The sequence below is a fragment of the Phaseolus vulgaris genome, chromosome 6 (assembly GCF_051622355.1).
Source record: "Phaseolus vulgaris cultivar YP4 chromosome 6, ASM5162235v1, whole genome shotgun sequence".
NCBI lineage: Eukaryota > Viridiplantae > Streptophyta > Magnoliopsida > Fabales > Fabaceae > Phaseolus > Phaseolus vulgaris.
Genome location: NC_143503.1, coordinates 16,590,616 through 16,604,015, shown reverse-complemented (window position 1 = coordinate 16,604,015; position 13,400 = coordinate 16,590,616). Strand labels below are relative to the sequence as shown.

The 13,400-nt window shown below is 37.7% G+C and overlaps 1 long non-coding RNA gene across 9 annotated transcripts; it reads right to left on the bottom strand.

Annotated features, from left to right (window-relative positions):
• Positions 1 to 30: 30 nt before the first annotated feature.
• Positions 31 to 11,784, bottom strand: LOC137831100 (uncharacterized). 9 transcript variants are annotated; one of them, XR_016521450.1, is made up of 8 exons: positions 11,569 to 11,738; positions 9,964 to 10,007; positions 9,731 to 9,772; positions 9,479 to 9,529; positions 8,459 to 8,495; positions 1,394 to 1,458; positions 792 to 837; positions 31 to 523 (listed from the first exon to the last, which is right to left on the bottom strand). It is a non-coding gene; the product is annotated as an uncharacterized LOC137831100 (long non-coding RNA). The 9 variants fall into 9 exon arrangements; XR_016521452.1 differs by having other exon boundaries at positions 805 to 837; XR_016521449.1 differs by lacking the exon at positions 9,479 to 9,529 and having other exon boundaries at positions 805 to 837; positions 11,569 to 11,784.
• Positions 11,785 to 13,400: the final 1,616 nt, after the last annotated feature.

The following is a 13,400-nucleotide window of genomic DNA, read 5'->3' as shown; positions in this document are numbered from 1 at the left end:
GACTAAAGAAGATTAAAAATACAATGCATAAAATCTAAAATTGATGGTCTTTCATATAAGAATTAAAATGTAAAATTTGTTAAACTACAAGGACTACCAAGAAATTTAACCAAATAATGATTTATGTAGAATTTTCCTTGTCTTTTTACTGGTAGAAATTTGCATAAATTAAGGGTTTTAGACAATGTTGGTCATTGAACCAATGTTATCAAGTGGTTTCGTTCTTCCATGGCTACTGGATGCATAACCAACATTGTCCTCACTTGACATCTCTTCTCCATGTTGAACCCAAACTGTGTAGTTAGGTTTAAAACCATATCGTAGCAAATGAGCCCTCACATGTGATGGTGGAAGAATTTTCTCACAGACACACTTTATGCAAGGACACCTTATCCCTCCTTCTATAGTATAAAACGTTTGATCCATTACCTTTGAAACAAACTCACTTACTCCAGTAATGAATTGTTTGCTAAGTCTCCTTGAAGGATCAAGTCGTTCATACATCCATCTTCGATCCATTTTTCTGCATAGAATATATGTATATAGTAGTGATACAAAACTATCATACCATATCACAATGGTGTGAAATCAATTTTGACTTGTAAAGTGATTTTCAACTTAAAATATTGGTAATAAATTGGTTGTAAACCAATTTTTTTTTGTTTAATTGGACGGTCTTGTGAAGCCACAAGATTTGTCAATAGAAAAACCTAAATACTTATCTCAATAGAAAAACTACAAGATATATAAAACCTAAATACTTATCTCAACAGAAAAACTACAAAATTGACCTGAAGGGCATACCACTGGATGTGTTTAAGAGAGTCACCAACTAACCTGTAAGCATAAACAAATTTTTCTTTCAGATTTTAAGTGTAAGAGTACTCGAATGTAGGTAGAACCAAATGAATTAATAATTAAAATCGGCAGCCCAGTAGATTATAGGTTCTTCATATACCAAAAGTAGTCTAAAAAAATGAGAAACAAATGAAAACAATAAGAAAAAAATACATGAAATATTTATTAGCAATAAAACCTGTAGAAAAAAAGTTTGATGATTCTTTACCTTGTCTGTAAGTCTAATTAGTTATTATGAACAAGTACAATCATGCTATCACCTAATATAAAAATACGAAGCGTAGAAGACATGTTTAATCTTGAACCAATTAAATTCTTATGTACATCCAATTGTAGACACATTACAAAAAAAAAGTGAGGATTCATGGTGAAAAAATGAACAGGTTGAAAGTAAGCAGCAAAAATTTAGTAAAGGGATCAATGGACCAATTTATGTTTTTAATTAGTCAATTATCCTCACAACAATAAGCTTTAAAACTAATAGTTCATTTAGAAAGAATAAAATAATTATAGAATGCAGTTTTGAAAGTAAAACCTTGATGGGAGATGAATTGCTGCCAGACCCACTAACTGGTGACCTTGGATTCTCTGTCAAGTTAGCTGCATATACATAATGCTCAAGATCAAGTTCCAAACCCACAAAAGAACAATTATGGACAAAAAAATAAAGTATGATTGAAGTGCATACAAATGACATTATGAGTGATGTGCAATAAGTGGGCTAAAACAGAATCTAGTTTTTTTTTTTTTTTTTTATCAGCAAAGAATAAATAAAATTATAGGGACATTTCAGGGATGTCCCAACCCTTATCCATAGACTCCTCCGCCACATATGGAACCCTCATGTAATTTAGGCTTCCAAACCTGCAGCAGATGAATCTCACAGCAAGTCCCTCATATTTGGGTTTCCCCACGTTTACAATAAAAGCTAGAAAGCATCATAAAAAATGGTTCTCAATCCCATCCTGCTGATATGCATAACCTGCTGACACTGAACTCACTTACAGTGGTGCTCTCCCAAACATGTAACACTATAATAATCTGCATAAACCTTAGCTTAGAAAGAGTATTCGAATCCAGAGTCACAAGGATGATGAATCCTTGTTACCACCAGAGCTCTGCATCATCGGGACCAGTTCTGCAGCTCCAGTTTGATCTGCGTCTAGCCGGCTCCCATATGTATTCACCACCAAGTTCCAGCTACAGCAATTTAAAGCTCCACAAATTTTACTATTTTGGCCAACTTTGAATCTATTCAAATCTTACGCACACCTGCATACAAGACAAAAAATAAAGACTCCACTGAAACCATACACCTGCAACAGAGGAAGGCTCCTGCACCATATCATCCCTCTCACGGTAGCTCTCTTCTTTGTGCTAATAACTCCCTCCAGCTATATTTACACTGCCTACTGCCTTCGTCACACCAAGTAGCTGCCTTCCACCCCACTTACTTAAAGCCTGTGATGCATACCATTGGATTTATGATCCAATCCACCAAAGAGTATGTGAAAGAGTTTGATTTATGTTTTAACCATAACCATGCTTTGATTTGGGCCTTTTGGAAAATCTCCTCTGCATCTACTACTCCTTGCTTAAACACCTCCTCATTCCTTTGATCCCATATACTCCTCACAATTGCTGCCCAAACCCCACTCTAAACCAAATTTTGTTTATAATTAACATGGTACAAATGGAAGCTCTCAAAGTTGATCTTTATGTCATTATGTTGGACAATCACTATACCAACCCATCTGAAGCACATCGACCATACACACAGCGCATGTTTACATTCCATAAAGAGGTGTTGACTGGATTCTATCTTGGTCTGACAGAGTGCACATAGTGGGTTACTCAACACCACCCCTTTCCTACTCAACCTCTCTCGAGTTGGTAGACTATCCAACAGGGCCCTCCATGCCGTGGTCACCACATTAGGGAAAGCTTTAGCCTTCCAAAGAAGATTAAACACCCCAAGGTATGGCCCTCTTCCTTGGTTAGCCAAACAATCATATGCGGAACTTACTGTAAAACACCTTTCATCTTTACTCCCCCACGTATGCCCATCCTTCTCCTCTCGTTTCAACCTGATCGTAGCCAAGTATTCTAACATCTCTTCTTCTAGCTTGGATTCCCACTCAAATCTTGCTCGTCTCCACCTTAAGTTCCACCTCCATATCACATCGTCCCACCTACCAACCTCTTCCACCTTATGCCCCTGATTCAAAGACAGAGAAAATAGTCTAGGAAACATATTTTTAAGGCTAGAATTCCCAGTCCAGACATCCTCCCAGAACCTTACTTTGTCACCACATCCTACTTTCCACCCTACTTCATTTTGGAACCACCCTTCATCTCCACCCTCCCCACACGCTTTGGATAGATCTCTCCACCACCAAGATTAAAGTCTTACTAGAGTTTGTGAGACTTCTGATCCCGATCCATACTTTGAGACCACCATTTCCTTCCACCTCCCCTTCTCTTCACTTATAAGACGCCATTTCCACTTAGCCAGCAAAGCTAAGTTAAAGTTCTGGATATCTCTAAGTCCCAGCCCACCTTCCCCTCTTGGTTTGCAAACCACTTTCCAACTAACCCATGAGATGGGTTCCTTCTCCTTCCCCTAACCCCACAGAAACGCTCTCTGAATTCTGGTAATACTCTTACACACCGCTACCAGAACTCTAAAAAGAGATAGATAATATAGTGGGACAGCAGTAAGCACAGATTTGATAAGGCATATTCTTCCCGCCATAGATAAAAATCTCCCTTTCCACACATTAAGTCTGGCTTTTAAATTATTAACCACCGGATCCCAAAACTTTTTCCTCCTAGGGTTCCCTCCCACTTCCAAACCCAGGTATTTAAACGGGGTACTCATCTGTACACAGTTCAAAGTCTTTCTGTAGCATGCCATATTGTGACTGAGGACATTGATACCTGCTAATTTTGATTTGTAGAAATTAATCTTCAACCCTGAGATCACCTCAAAACCTCGGAGAATAGCCTTTAAAGTCACCACATTGCTGTAAGAATCCTCACATAGGAACACTGTGTCATCCGCAAACTGGAGAATAGCCAGTTCGATCTCATCCCTACCAAACTTGAGGCCTGTGAGCAGCCTTTCCTTCAGAGAGTGTCTTACTATACCATTCAAGCCTTCTGCTATCACTAAGAAAAGGAATGGGGCTAATGGATCACCCTGGCGCACCCCTCTAGAGGGTTTAAATTCCTCCGTGGGGCTTCCATTAACAAGCACTGAGACTGTGGTACTTTCCAAACACCCTCGGATCCAAGCAATCCACTTACTATTAAACCCAGCTTTTGTAGCATGTCATAGAGAAAAGCCCAGCTAACCGAGTCGTACGCTTTCTCAAAATCTACCTTCAGGCATAACCCACTGCTCCCTCTCCTTCTCAGATCCTCAATCGCTTCATTGACCAAAAGCACACTGTCAAGAATCCCCCTATCCTTTAGAAAAGCCGATTGACTTTCATCTATGATGGAGGGTAAAACCTTCTTTAATCTTTCAGCTAAAACCTTAGAAATAATCTTATACATAGCCCCTACTAGAGAAATAGGTCTATATTGTTCTAGCGTTACGGGATCCCTTACCTTAGGCACTAGTGCAATGAAAGAAGCATTGCACCCTTTTGGAATATAGCCAGAAGCATAAAAGGCAGCCATAGCACCCATAACCTCTTCCTTTATGACCTCCCAACTCTTCTTAATAAAGTTAAAATTAAACCCATCAGGTCCTGGGCTCTTCGACCCATCACAACGCCATACTGCTTCCCTCACTTCTTTCTCTGAGAATTCAGCCATCAAGCTGGTATTATCTTCCAGGGTTAAAGCTTTAAACTCCACCCCTTCTAATACTACCTCGAAATCTCTTGAGGCTTTGAATCTTTTTTCGAACATCTTCTTTGCTTCGTTACGGACAGTAGGCGGTTCCTCACACCATTGACCCCCCACCTCTACCCCTTTAATTTCATTTTTTAGGCGTCGCCATCTCAGTGTTGAGTGGAAGAATTTAGAACAGGAATCACCATTCTTAAACCAGCTGGCTCTAGCTTTTTGGCATAAAAGGGACTCCAACTTCTTATCAGTCTCCTTCAGTTTACTCACCAACCCAATCCTATGGAGCCTCTCACTTTCCATCAAAGCACCATTGCAGTCTTGACAGTCTAGCGTCTCTATTTCCTTCAACAGTGCCTTCTTCGTGTTCTCCATATTACCAAATACAACCCTGTTCCATACCTTTAGATCACCCTTCAACCTCTTCAACTTCTCTTTTAATCCCGTGAGTGCATTCCCATGTATTACATAAGAACTCCACTTCTCCTTAACCATCACACCAAAGCCCCTTTCCATAAGCCAGGCGTCTATGGTTCTAAAGGGTTTTGGGCCCCAATCCTTATCCACAGACTTCACCACTATTGCACAATGGTCAGAGACCTCCCTGTTTTGCATATACTGCTTACACATGGGCCATGTTTGCATCCATTCTTCAGTTACCAACACTCTGTCTAACCTGCTCTTGGCCTTCCCATTAGAGTTAAACCACATAAAGGGCTTACCCACCAAAGGGATTTCAAACAAGAGATTAGCATCAATGAATATATTAAAATCTCTCATTTCGCTTGTGTTGCTGTTCCTCATGCTAACACCTTTCCTCTCACCATTCTCTCTAATGGCATTAAAGTCACCACAGAAGCACCATACCACATCTGAGGAGGCCTTTTTTAAATCTGACAGTTCCCTCCATAGCACTATCTTATCACTTACAGAGCAGGCTACGTAAACATTTACTACCACACACCTACAGTTGGATTTAATATGTTTTCCAAAAACAGCAATGAACCCCTTCTCCATCACATGTTTTTCATAGCAAAACGCTTCTTTATGCCATAATGATAATAAGCTTCCACTACCATTATCACCTCCATAATGTAGCCATCCCACTTTGTTGTCCCCCCATAGGTTGAAGCATCTTGCATCCGTAATGGCATTCACTTTCGTTTCTTGAATACAAGCAAAATTCGCATCCTCTCTTGCAATAATATATCTCAGATACCTAGCCTTAACACTTCCCCCCAATCCTCTTATATTCAGATTAACAATCAACATAAATTATCATTCTTGTTTCCCTTCTCATATTTCTTCATAACCTCTTTATCTCTCTTTTCCAAACAGATATATTCGTTAACAATCTCCTCCTCATCCCCCCAACATTTTAGTCCAGCTTTCTTTCCAATCTCCCATAATTTAGATGGATCCGCCTTACCACTAGGCCCAGAAAAACGTAAATTGCAATTGACAACTTCCCCATCAGATACCGAGATTGAGCACATACCGTCTCTGCCGCTCGAGGAAACCTTAGCATTAGCACTCCTTGAAATGAGTCTCACAGATCTTCTCGGAAAGGATATCGAGTCCCCCAGTTCAAAGAGCCCTTTCAGCTTTCGTCTTCGTGGCGGAGCGGAAGTGTTGTCTTTTCCGTTTGCTTCCTCCAGATTGTCCCGAACCAGTGTTATTTCCTCTCCCCCGACATGTAGAGCCTCGTTCACCACATTCGTCGTCATTAACATATGCACCTTCGTTGGATTCCCATTATCGCTTCCTTCACTCTCATCGGCCCTTCCTCCCTCTTTTTCACCGTTCGTGATGTCGTCCAAACGGTCTTCCTTTCCTTCCCCACATTCACAGTCCTTCTGCACAGGCCCTGCCTCAGAACCATCCTCCTTGAGTTGGGCTGGATTTGAGGATCGTAAAACATGATAATGGGCCTCCAGCTCGTGGCCCATATTTTGGCGCACTGGAGTGTAACACTCCACCTCTATGACCGTTTTTGCCAGCTCAGCATTTTCGACACACCCATTGGTTGAGTATTCACGATTTTTTGTAGGGTCACAATCTAGGTCTGCACCTTGAGCCACCCTCTGGCCTAAGCTTTCTTCATTCATGAGGAAACTGCACCCACTCCTCTGACAAAAAAGATTTTTTAGATATGATTTCCCAAAATGCACATTTATTTTTTGCCTACTCTGATCACCGTCTTCCGCCGTCTCACCTACCTCCTCCTCCCTTTTTGAACGAACTACCTCCCTCAACTCCGGCTGAATCTCCTCCTCCCCGCTTCTGGTTGAGTAGGCTGTTTCTTCTACATATGTGTCCGAGGAAGGCACACTATCAGACGATCTGTAACCACACTCCTTTACCATATTCAGCTCACCATAGTAGACAGGGGTCTCTTCTTCAATAAGGATACAACACCTTTGTTTATTGATTTGCATACTCTTCATCGCTCCAGGGTTATGATTATACCTGCATCGCACTTGTAGCCTAACGAATTCCAGATTCTCCCACAACATAGTGGAGGGGTCAATGGAGACCAGCGTAATCGATTCCCCCAGCACATTTGTAAAGCATTCCTTGTTCCAGTAAGGCAGTGATATCCCATAGCATCTCAACCACATTAGTTTATGGTCAGCCACGCACGACGTCATCCACGACTTTATGCTTGTGAAGACATTGTCAAACCATTCATTATTATCCTTGATAATATCCTTAGCTTTCTCCCCTTCTCTTGGGGTCAGAAGGATTAGGTTATCTCCCAACTTTCTTGCTCTCAACCTGTTCAGGCCTTCTTTCACTAAATCCTCACTCAGTTGGTCGAAGTCCATGCCTTCCTTTAGTTGCCCAACAACACTTTTTTCCATCCAAGGGAGAATGTGCGTTTCAACTTCTATCGTTGTCCCCTTCCACTCTTCCTGTTGCACTTTCCCTTTCACAGCTTCAGCATATGACAGATTCCTTTTCTTCTCCACCCAAACCTCCTTACGCTCCACTCCCTCCCTCTTCCTTCCAGAGTGCGATGCCCTTGGATCCCTCATGTCCCCCTTATGTACTCCCATTGTCCTCCTTCGATATTTTGGTATATTTACGTGCAATTTCATGTTCCCGATATACAAGCTATCCAGGTCTCTCTCCATGCGTCCCACGTTTCTCACTTCAAAGAACCTCACAAAACCAAACCTTCTCCCCCATTTGTTCAACCTTCTTGAGATAAAAACTTCTTTCACCCTGGCCTATTTTTGGAAAATCTTCACCATGTCCATCTCTCCATATCCATGAGGGAAGTTTGAAAAGAAGAATGTAGCATACTCGTTTGAGTACCCGTCGTTACCCCTCCTGCCATTGTAACCTCTGCTTCCCATTCTACAACATGCTAACGCACAGATGCTTCTCTTTTGCAATATTTTAATATATTTGTACAGAATCTAGTTAATACAAGGAAAAGCAAGTTATATGGTAGGCCAGTCTTTGGATCACGATACCTATATTATTCCAGAGAGAATTCCTTAACAATATGTGGGTATAGTGGAAATTGACTAAAGAATTCCTTAACAGTAGATAACATAAAACTGATTGTTCCATGCAAGGAAAGCATATCCAAACTTCCCATCCCAAAAAAATACTCAAGTCCTAATAACATAAATAACAAGAATACAAGCTATCCAAAGACAATTTTAACCAAGAACTGCAACATTAGAAAAGGAAAATGCAAGAACTACCAAGTTGATAAATGAGATCTTACTTGGCAGGCAAACCAGTAATCGAGCAAATAGGTTGTTCTGGATATGAAACAAAAGTATAATAATGTTACTTAGAGACATGTTTTGCATGATTATCAAAAACAGAAGGTTAAGATACATACTTCATAGAAGCTCTATCTTTGAAATAAAGCAAACTAATCAGAAAAGACTAGGCATGTTATTCATTCCACCCTTTCATCATAGTGTTTGGTTGAGGAGGTGTGAACTATTGCTTAATTATGTTAAAATTACTCAAGGTATATATATAACCTCCTCATTGGTTCAATTTTAACTTAGAAAATACCTGCATCCTTTAACTATAGCTCCTCATTGGTTAAATTTGTCTTTTAATGTTAAGTAATTATATCTGTACAATAACCAGTTAGTATAGACAGTCATTGACACTTACCATCTCTCTTTACAATATTAGGGTGTGTATTAGCATGTAGGTTCATGCATTATTTCAAAAAGGTGTAACTCTTTGCTTGTAAAATTACGCGTAATGGTTGTTTTGTATAACAAGGAGAAACATGAAAAAAAGGAGAAGAATAGTTTAAGATAAAACTTATACATGTGAAGAAAAGAATGAAATTAAGAAACTACTGTAAAAGGGTATGAATGAGAATAATAAGAATGAGATTTTTCTCCTTTAGCACACCTCTAATTTCCATGATGCAAAGTGATGAGAATAGCAAAGACATGATGCAATTTCCCTCATCAACTGCAGCTGCTGCTAATCATTCTATTACCTTTGGAAACAGTTATATTAACTTAGACCTAACAATCTGAATATGTGAATTCTAATCATTCTAATTTTATATCTGAATATCTGAATATGTGAATTCTAACAACCTGCACAACACTAGATAATTACTGCTAACATTATGCCTCTTTATTCTTTAACATTCACTCATTTCTTATTCATAATTCTTTTCTAGGAATTGTCACACGCACACTGTGGTCAATTTCAATCCTTGATAACACATTTTAAATTAATGATAATTTCATAAAGTCTCAATTACCTTCAACTACATATATTCTAGGGAACTAACAGTAGTCACATGCACATAAACCTGCACAAAATTATGAATAACCTTTTCACACAGATCATTACAAGTGAAATTTTATAGGTATGCATGAAATTTACAAGGTCGCATATTAAAGGAACTGGTCTTGGTTTCAAGAGGGGTGCTAAAATTACTGGAAGCAGAAGCATTCACACATTAATTTAAGAAGAAGAAAAAGGAAAGTTGAAGGAGGAGAAATAATGGTACCTGAGAGCAACCTCAGCATCACACAGAATTGATAGTTTGGACCTATAAGCAGTATAGTATTGTTAGAATATTTGATAGAAAATAACTTGTCCTGTGTAAGAACTGTTATCAATAATAATAAAATAAGAAAAGAATGCCCTTTTATTATAACATTCAACTTTTAACTTTGCTTTCAACGTTTACCATAACATTTCATTTGCTGATTTCTCTAACAAAATAGTTTGAACACTCACCTCAAAGCACTATTCTTCTATTCTGAATTGATTATGGTTGTGATCTGCAAACAAATAAGAACTGTTAAGGCATATTTGTTTTCCACCTGAAAACACAGCTGTTACTCTACATCTTCAGACTCTGGAAGAGCATGATTATTGTCATAAATAATGACTCCAAAGATTTGATAAAAAACTTCAATAAAATTTCCTTCCAAAACATTCAAAGTATACTAACTAAGCTCCTTTACAAATACACTGCTATAAACAAATTAAAAAAAGTAAAGCATTACAAATTGCCCTATCATTTTAAAATTATGATGGATATTGTTTAAGGGTACATTAGAAATCAACTAGGACTCAATATTTCAACCTTAGAAATGTAGCTCAAACACTTAGCAAGCAACTTCATTTCTCAAGATAAATCATGAAAACTTTAACAGAACAAACATGAGAGAAAGGAAGAAAAAAGGTTACCTATAAGAATGATACAAATTTCAGCAACTTCAATACACAAATATTGTTACAGTTTTGAGTTTTTTTTTTTAAAGAAAAAGTAGATAAAAAAATGTGGAAAATGATAATTTATAAAAGAAAAAAGAAATAGGGAAAAACAACATGGTCGGTAGGAACAAAAACATCACCGAAACTTTATCTCAAATGCTGAATGCTCGTCCATCTCTCTATCTTTCTATCTATCACTCCCAACTTTGTATGCTCCACAATCATCTACTTCCAATATAATCAAATGCCCATAATACCAAATCATTTCTCGTGTTTCTTTCTCATTTCACTTTTCTTATCTATTTTTATTATATTACTCACACCATAACCACCATTGCATTTCTTGGCTTTTATGCTACTCTTTTCTTTCTCTCAAATCACATTGCTCAAATTTTTTTTATTTCCTTTATATAAACCAACTTCGATTTAAATCTAATTCTCCACCAAACCAAACATCTTATTAAAGACTGATTTGATTAATGGCAACAACACCAGTATGCATTGTCCACGCTCATATCAATATATATTGTCCATGGGAATATATATGTATATAATTATAAAAATAGTCAAATAGAGTCTACAAAATTGTTTATTGGAGAAAAGGCAATGAGTATGATTACATATGAGTTGATTTGAGGTACAGGGAGGTCATAGATGCATGGTGTGATATATAGAGATATGCATATTAGTCCAAACATAGTGACAAAAGCAATTACAAGAGAATGATCAACTCTACTTAGGTCACCATGAACCCTAACCAATGAGAAAATCGAAATAAAAACGAACTGTAGAAGAAAAAACCACAGAAGAATGAACTGCTACTGCGAGCACAAGTAGCATGTAAATTGGAAGAAAGAACCAAAGAAGAACCATGACTATCAGTGTAGGAGCTTGTTCTTAAATTTGTGGTTTCGTTTTCGAGGGCAACATTTGGGAAATTCAGGGCGCTATTGGATGGGTTTTTCAGGTTTTTGGAATGTGTTTAAGGTTGAAGCATGTGGAAATCACTCAACTGAATATGGTGAAACAAATTCTCTAATATCTCATTGTCTGAAAACGAGAAAGAGTAGGAATCAATAACAAAATTACACAACATAGGAAGAAAGGAATCGAGATGAAAACCTAGGGCAAAACCGCGGAGACTCCGTTTGCGTTCTCACGGTGGCACGCTGCTCAAGCTCAAGCGTTAAGGGTGACTACTCCCCTCTCTATATGGACGACAGTGGCACGCTGCTCACGCTCAAGCTGAAGGCTATGAACGACGATGACTTCTCCCGTATCAAATGCAATCCTCTGAAAAAGGTTTAATTTTTTTTCAAAATATTCAAAACCTTAACAATTAAGAATTTTCAAATAAACAAAAATTAATTGTTTGCGTGGGTTTCACCTTCAGAATTTAATTCTTTATTTAAATTTAATTTAAAATGTTTAGCGTGGGCTAAACCTTCAAACTTTTAATTTTTTATTATTTTTATATTTTCAATAGTGGTCGTTTTAGCCACGCAACTTTTTCTTTTTTTTTTAAGTTTGCGTGGGTATAACCCACGCTTGCTCACATTTTATTTAAATTTTGTGAATAACGTAGGCTTATTTGACACTATTTAGTGTCGACCTAAGACCTTCGCTTTTTTTTTTTGCAGCTAAATAAGTAATTTCTTGTAGTGCTTTTTCGTTAGTATTGGAGTCAAATGTTTTGAGATCTTCTCTTGATTCTTTGTGACAAAGATAAATAGTCTCTCATATTTCTTTAGCACTCGTTAATACAATAACTTTGGATAGTTCATTTTCAAACAATGCCCACAAAAAAATATGCCTAACTTTGGCATTAAGTTGATATTTGTTCTTTTGATGTTCGTTCCAAGATTCTTTTTGTGGCAGTTCTCCATAGGAGTTAAGTAGAGAAGAAAGGCCTTCTTCAATAATAAACAACATATCTTCATCCATGTATTTTAGGAAATCAATCATTTCACTTTTAAAAAATGATACTTCTCTCATTTGAACAAGGGTGGCATGTTGATGATTCTTGTCACAAACTCAATTGAGTTCACCAAGATCATGCCTCTAGTCCTGTTAAGAATTAACCCTTGAGGTTAGCTCTAATACTAATTGAAGGTACAATTGCCTCCAAAAGGGGGTTTAATGGAGCCTAACTCAATTTGTGGAGTATCAAACCATTAAAAATAGAATCTAAACAAGAGTAGAGTGAGAAAAGTAGACAGAGATTTACACTGGTTCACCCACTCATTAGGGCTACGTCCAATCCCCTCAAGAAACCCGCTTAAGATCCTTTTATTAACACAATTATTCTCCATCTCTCTAGGTTCACAAGTATTCTTACAACTCTTCAGGTTTAGAAATATTCTTACACCTTTTTGGGTCACGAAGTATTCTCTACCTCTCAAAGCAACCAATCCCAATGTCCTTCTAAGATCAATACCTCTTAACAAGAAGAGAAACCTCTCTATAGAGAAAACAATGAAATCTTACAACATATGCTTCACAAAGTGAAGGATTTACGAAAGCTTAAGCACAACACCCAATCTCACAATTTGATCTACAATAACATATGTAAGTTGTATAAGCATTATTTTAATCACACAACTGAATATCACTTGATAATTGCATTTCTTTCTCATTCTATGTACATTCATTGTTGTGCTATTCATCTTTAAGGTCTTTATATGGCCTTAAAAAATGTAACCGTTGAAGCTTTGCGTTCTTTATTTTTCAATATAGTCATTAAGCGCTCAATATAGAAACTTCGACTCTGATTGATCTTTGTGCGTCTTTGAATTGTGAGACATTTCAAATTCTTTCTTTATATTCTTCATATATAAACCTTGTAGCTTTAATCCTCTTTACTTCAATATCTTGATTAATCTGCCACATTGACCTTTTTCTTCAATGAGTTAAAAACTAGAAATGGAAACTTTAGCTCTGATGCATTATTCACA